Source organism: Panthera uncia, chromosome F2, assembly GCF_023721935.1.
Source record: "Panthera uncia isolate 11264 chromosome F2, Puncia_PCG_1.0, whole genome shotgun sequence".
Taxonomy (NCBI): Eukaryota; Metazoa; Chordata; class Mammalia; order Carnivora; family Felidae; genus Panthera; species Panthera uncia.
This window is the reverse complement of record NC_064812.1, coordinates 38,014,399-38,022,038: the sequence shown is the minus strand read 5'-3', so window position 1 is coordinate 38,022,038 and position 7,640 is coordinate 38,014,399.

Genomic DNA, 7,640 nt, shown 5'->3' with positions numbered 1-7,640 from the left:
TCTGCACTCCTGAAGCCAGCATCCATCTAGACTCAGAAAGAGATCTAGCCTCATTGCTCTCTCTTTCCACACCTCATGATCTCAGGGGAACTTTTGAACAGTGGGTTCTTTCCTCTCCAAATGCAGAGTTTTGTTTTCTTCTTTATAATGTTCAAGTATGCAGGAAATGAATCTTATGTGAGAAAAACTTATAAGACATCATAAGGAAAATGATATCTTGTAGCTTATGAAATTAATCTACTGAGTTTTGGTGTGGTTTTTTTTTTTTTTTTTGGTTTAGGGAAGAGTCATTATTTGAGTTTTAGATTAGCCTGTGTTTTCCTTACACCCTCTACCATAGTCAACTCATGAATCAATACTCCTGGCCAGAGACCAGGAATGGGAAATATCACGAGTCATAACCACAGTGCTGAAGAACTTCATGTACAACAGTTAAGTATTCAGCTGTGACTTTAATCTTATTTTGCAATCCATGTGTGGGATTTTAAAAATAATATCTAAAATTAATTACATTGTAACCAATTATTAATGTAAAATTATGAATGTGTGTTAGGTGCATGTATTAAGGCTAATATTGAAATGAAGGTCATTGTAGTACTAGCGCTTTATAATTGCAGTAATTAAAATTGCTATTTTACCCAGGCACATCCTCTTTTACGTGAGGAAACTTACAAACGTTTAACTCTAAGACTACTGAATATTTAAAAAGCAAACAAATCTAAAATTTCAAATTATAAATAAGCCTAATTACTACTATTGATGAAATCAGAAGCATATACTGGGAGTTTCTTCTACTGTTCATTTGTCAGATGTTAGCATAGACGTTTGAACCTCTTCACTTAAATCATGTTCAGTCAGGTACCCTTGCCCTACTTTTGTTTCTAGAGGAGCAGCCTACCCCTGGAAGGTACTTGGGAAACATTAGTTCTTGAAAATTGCCAACATGACAGACTACATGCATTTGGATTGAACACGGAATAGAATCTACAGCAAATTTTGCTACAAGAAGGGTATTACCATGGCATAATGGGCTACCTTCCTACTCCCAAAGTAACATTAATATTATTACGATAATAAAGAAAGAGGAAACGTTGATGAAACCATATAACACATTGTAAACAGGAATAACTTTTGATTTTTGAGGATTATTTGTTTTCACATTTATCAGTGTATTATATTGAGACCGTATTTCCCAATTTTTCCTTCTGAAATGTAACTTTCCACTGATAACCACCTCGGCTGAAAGCACCTAGCAATAAAGGGAGTGGAGATTCAGAATGATTCAGCTTTGATGACCTGAGATATTTCAAGTTCATTCCTGTTTATTGCTTGTTTTCCCCCTCCAACACAAATTACATTATCATAAGCTATGTAACTTTTTCTATATAATCATCCAAGGCAAAAAATGACAGTGAAAAACTATAAGTAACCCAAACAGCCTTTAAGAGGAAATGGTTGGGTAAATTATAATGCTATATCTCTTATGTATGGCATTATACCAGGTATATATTATACTATTAGGTATAGCTTTCTACTGCAAACAGAAAACCTAACCAAAAGGGGCTTGAACAACAAGGGATTTATTTTCTGACATAACAAGAGGTCTAAAGGTAGGATCCAGAGAGGTATAATTAATTGGACTGACAAGATTATCCAGAGCCCAGTTCTTCTTACTTTTCTTTTGTTCCGTCTTTAGTGTGTAGACTGGCTCCCTTCATGGCCACAAGATGGTTGCAACAGCTCCAACCACCAGTTCTAGTGCTTCCTTTTCACACATATGTCACAGGTAGGAAAAGGATTTATTTCTTTTTTGTATCACTTTTTAAGAATTAACAATTTCTGCATAAATCCAACCTGTAGACTTGCCCATATATCTTATTGGTCAGAATTAGGTCAACCTGCTCATTCCTCAGCCAATCGCTGACAAGGAGAATACAATTAGCCTGCAATGGACTAAATAAAACTCATCTTATAAGCATAGAAATGGAGCTAGCCTTCCCTGAAGCCTCTGATTGCCCGAAAAAAACCCTGATTTCTGTTAGCAAGGAAGAAAGGAAAACTGAGTGTTGTGAATACAAAGCAGATATTAAAGATGAAGTTTCTGTTAATAACCTTATGTTAGGAGATGCTTATGTTGTAACACAGCAAGATATTCAATGGCATGTACAATATTACCCAAACTATATAAACAAACAAAATCTTGAAAAAACTAAGCAGAAATAAAGACTAGCAGAAAATACACCGAAATGTTAATAGCAGTTATTCATGAGTAGCAAGCTAAAGGTGTGTTTTTCTTCTCCTTTTCTTTTTTCAAAATTTCTATTTGAAAAAAATTTTATGTTTATTTTTGAGAGAGAGAGAGAGGGAGACAGAGAGAGAGAGAGAGGCAGACAGAGATGGAGACAGAATCGGAAGCAGGCTCCAGGCTCTGAGCTGTCATCACAGAGCCTGTTGAGGGGCTCAAATTCACAAACCATGAGATCATGACCTGAGCCAAAGTCTCATGAGCCAAAGTTGATGCTTAACTGACTGAATCACCCAGCGCCCCTCTTCTCCCTTTCTTATTTTCAACTTTCCCACAATAAGCATGTGTTAGTTTTATAAAGGAAAAAATAATAAACATTATTTTTAAAATTCAAGATAAAGCCTTAGTTTACTCAATATATTTTTTTCATATGGCTTTATTGTCTCTGACCAGCCTTTGCTTTGTCTCTTGTCCACACAAACCCATGTATACACTCTTGCTTCTTCTAAACAACTTCTTTAATTTCATTACATCTTTCTAGTTTCTTTCCATTCTTCCTTGATTTCTATTCACATTTCTTTTTCCTATCTTTTCTCTTCTCTAGGTTTCTGTATACTGGCTCTTTGTTTTCTTCCTTGTAAGACCTTCAGTAATTCTAGCTCAGTGTTCCTCCAGGTATGATCATCAGACTTACCCAGGGTACCTATTTCTGGGCTCTCCCTAATCCAGTGTGTGACTTGGGATTCCTGGTGATAAAGACTCAGAACTCTGTATTTTAAACAAACACTTCAGGTAGTTCTTATGTGTATTACAGACTGAGAATGTCTGCATTAGCCTTTGACACCATCATTCCCTTTATCTTATCCATCAGCCATTTACTATGTGCCTACCATAATAAACATAAAATAAAATTCAACCCGCTTTTCTTTACTTATTTACTCATGTCCTTGACGTGGTGAAAATTTCCTCTGCCTTTATTCTTATTACTCTTCTATGGTCTCTCTATGTACTTTTCTTTTCTATTGTTGCTGTCTCCAAATTAGATTTATCTTTTTTGCACTAATAGACATCTTTGGCTTTGATATTTTATTTCTTTGTTCTTTTTTGTTCTCTTAATCCATTTTCTAATTTAAAGAGGCAGGAGAATAGAGAGAATAATTGATTAAGATTAGAAAATCACAGAGAAGTAAAAATAATTCTCTTTTGGATTTGTATATTGAAATATTGTCACCAAATGACTTGTTACTTTGGCTTCTGTATAAAGAACATTAAGTTGCTATGAGTAATGCTTTATGTATTGAGCTGTGTGTGTGTGCACAACCTAAAATTTGTTTATTAGATTATTTTATTATTACACTAAAATTTCAGAGTAGGTGGCTATATGTTGTGATGGAAAAAGCCATGGACATGAAGTCAGAAGATGGATTTAAGGGCACCTGGGTGGCTCAGTCAGTTAAGTGTTCCACTCTCAATATTGGCTCAGGTTGTGATTTCATGGTTCTGGGATTAGCCCTGTGTCGGGCTCTGTGCTAAGCATGGAGCCTGCTTGGGATTCTTTCTCTCCTCTCTCTGTTCCTACCCCACTCATGTGCTCTCTCTCTTTCCTCTCTCTTCTCTCTCTCAAAATAAACAAACACTAAAAGAAAAGATGGATTTAATTTTTTAAGCTCTGGAATTGTTTATAGACAAAACATTTAACCTTTTTGAGGCTCAGTTTCTCATCTGTAAAATGTGAATTTGTCCTACATAATAAGGTCTTCTCCACCTTGTAAGATTTATGGTTCTCATTTAGGTAAGCATGAATGTATTATTAGATGAGCATTGTTCACTTCACAAAAACTAGAAAATACCAAGAAATCATATCACTTCTCTCTCATAAAATGTCATTAACTCAGTAAAAATAAATGTAGGCTTACAAATTAATTTCTACTTGAAACTGTCATATCATGTTTTTCTAAAACTTCTGAAATATTAGAGGCTCTTTGGATGACTGTTGATTAAAAGTAAAGTTTTTAAATTGAAAAGGAATTGTACTTCTTTATCATTTTCAGCTGATAAAAACAATCATGCTTATTGTAAAAAAAAAATTCAAACCATATAGAAGTCTATAAGTAGAAGTCTCTTATTTCCTCACCCCCACTAATGACCCTATTAGTTTCATTCCCCAGAGGTAGCTACACACACTTAACAAAACAATATATCTATTGGGTCTTTTGTTTTTCCACATCGGCGTAAATAGATATTCCTCTAAGGTGATGGAAAAAAAAAAAAAGTCTAAAGACTTCTAAACCTGAGGATTGAATCTCTTCATTAGAATTTAACATGAGAAATAGGAAAATCATTGTTACTGAAATTATTTACAGAATACTATCCTTAACTGACAACCTTTAGTCCCCTATCTTCATGACAGCAGCTGAGAGAGTGCCTGAGGGTTTCGAAGATTCTTCAAGGTGTGTCATATTATGGTTCACATCAGTGCACACTGAGATACCTCTCTGGCAAGAACTGAAAGATACAGTTCTTAAATCCCCTGGTGACCCATTATCCATGGATCATTGACAAGATAGAATGTAATAGCTCCTGTCTTTTTACCAAGGTAAACTTCCCAGTGAAACTGTACTGTTCTTGCCCTATGTCTCTTATCTAAACAAAAAATTAATCTAGGAAAAAGAAACTACATTAAGTAGATAATGCAAATACTCTCATATTATTTATTGTATTTTAATATTTATTGAATGAGGAAATATTTATTGAAATATGGTAGCTGTTTAATAGTAAAGACTGACCCTGACAAGTTGTTCCCACAACTCAACTTTCCAAACAGATCATGTGAAATTCAAGGCTAAGCAAATTGCACAAGATCCAGCATTTGGAACATAAAGTTCTAAATAAAGAACTAATAGAACATAAAGAACTAATAGATATTTTGTTTATTTAAGGCCAGCATTAAAACAATAGGTCAGCTGGTACTATGGGCCAGAATTGAACATTTCCTATTATTTTTCTATGGTCTAAAGAGTCAGTATTTCTCTATCCTAAAAATTATTTCACTTGTGCACTGGTCCATAGTCATAAACTCAGTGGGACCCACTCTTAGTCCTCTGCAATGTTTACCATGAGGCACCATGTTTTTGCAACATCATTTATTGGCAGTGCTGTGTTATAAATATTATAATGTGATGACAGGACATGGCCATGTTTTTATTTGGTTCTGATCTAGATTCATCTGAAAGTTCCTTATTTTATGTTAATCTTTTTTACTTCTATAAGGATTCTTCCTCCATTTCTATGGGTTTAGAGATAGAAATGGTTAGAAATAGAAAGATGATGCTCTTATCAACTTGATTAACACTTTATTTCCTGCCCAGGTCGAAAGAAAAAAGGAAAAAAGAAAAAAGGCAGTAACTTAACCAAAAAAGCAGGTTGCAGAATGACAAGTATGTATCATTCATGTAAATTTTGAAGGCATGATATATAGTTTGTATAAATATAGTAAAAATATAAAATGTTCTTGGAAATAATAAACACTAAATTCTGGATATTGGTTACCTTTGGGGAGAAAGACAAAAGAAATTAAGGATGCTACACACTGAAGGGGGACTTCAATTGTGTTTATATTTTATTGCCTAAAAACATCTGAAGCAAATACTTAAACAGTTAAGACTTCACAAAACTGAGTGATATGTGTACGAGATTGTTACGTTAGTCTCCATACTTTTCGATATGCTTGGAAATTTTCATAACAAGCCTTTCTTTTCCCCAAAGAATCTGATTTTAGGGGTGCCTGGCTGGCTCAGTCAGTAGAGTATTTGACTCTTGATCTTTGGGTGGTGAGTTTGAGCCTCACGTTGGGTGTACAGATTACTTAAAAATTAAATTAAAATAAGTTAAATTAAGTTTAAAAAAATCTGATTTTAGAGCTGAAAAGAACTTTAGGAACTATCTAATATTGGTATTTAATGAGCAGCTACTCTCTGTGCCAGAGAGGCACATTCTCTACACCCTTGGAGCTTGCATTCTACAGGAAAGAGGCCACATTTTTTAAAAAATGTGAATACACAAAAACATATCAATAAGGACTACATTTGAGGATGGGGCCATCGAGGTGAAGAAAAGTGAAGTGATTTTCCTGAGGTTCAATCCAGTTCTAGAGTCTTGCATTCCCTCTCTGCCTTCCCAAATACTTATATTTCCCCCTGGTTTCTCCCTAACTTAATCTAATTATTGATGATGTTAGGCATAAACACACGGACAATGTCTCACTTGTTTTGTAGCCATCTCTACTTTAAGATATAAGATATGAGATAAAAAGTTATAAATTTATCAAATGCTAAAATTTAACTGAATAAGTTTTAAATTATTGGAATATTTTGAATACAACATGAAATTTACACAACTTTCTTATTAGGTAGGTCAGCATTATCTTCATTTCATGGGTGAAGAAAGAGATGTATGGGGGAGTAGTCTTGGAGTGAAGTAAATTGCCTAAGGCTCTATAGGAAATAAAAGTGACAGGTTCTGGATCAGAATTCACAAGCCTGACTAATCTAATACAAAATCTTGAGTACCTTTCTTTCTGATCTTTCCTTTCAGGTTACTGTGCCTTACTTCCACACATTCCTGTAAAGCCAGCAGTATTCTTTTGAAAATTTTAAGAAAAGAGCCCATAACACTAATATCTTGTGAGACAAATTGAGTATTTTCTCACCTTCAAAGTTGCAAATTCATTGATAAAAATGTTTAATGTAAGCTTTCGTGTCCATCTTAGTGTGCAAACCTTTCTCTCCAGATGGTCTCAAAGAATGTTCCAGAAAATAATTTCCCAGACTGCAGCTATCCTATTCAGAGCTTTGAAGACAAATTGCAGGTGAGCTCTTATCCACTGTTGGCAAACAAAGGGAGTAGAAGAACAGAATAATTATGGTGACCTAATCTACCTACATGGTGTGATGACATCCATTCTACTTATAAAATCCTATCATTTATAAAATTTGTCTTCATTGCTATTAAAAAATTGTTTTAATATTATGATAGGTAAAAAGGATTGTTTCAGCTTCTTTCTGTATTCAATTTTTAAAAAGCTGTCACTTGTAGAAATAAAGTCTTTGTGGGAAAATTATTCTGAGCAGAATTTAAATATTCAATATCAGAAGCTACTATGGTCTAAGACTATTGCTACCCAGGAATCTATCAACAGACTTTACCTCTGTGCACTACATGCTTCCCTACAAAGCTGATTATAGGTTTATGTTGTAAGTGCATGATACTGACTGGTACAGGAATACTCCAGAATTACTTATTATCTTCATTTTCCAATGAATTCTTCCTTCCCTTGGCTGATGTGTGAAGCTAGGCTTCTAAGGACTTCTTCAGTGTCCTTATTAAGAACATCTGT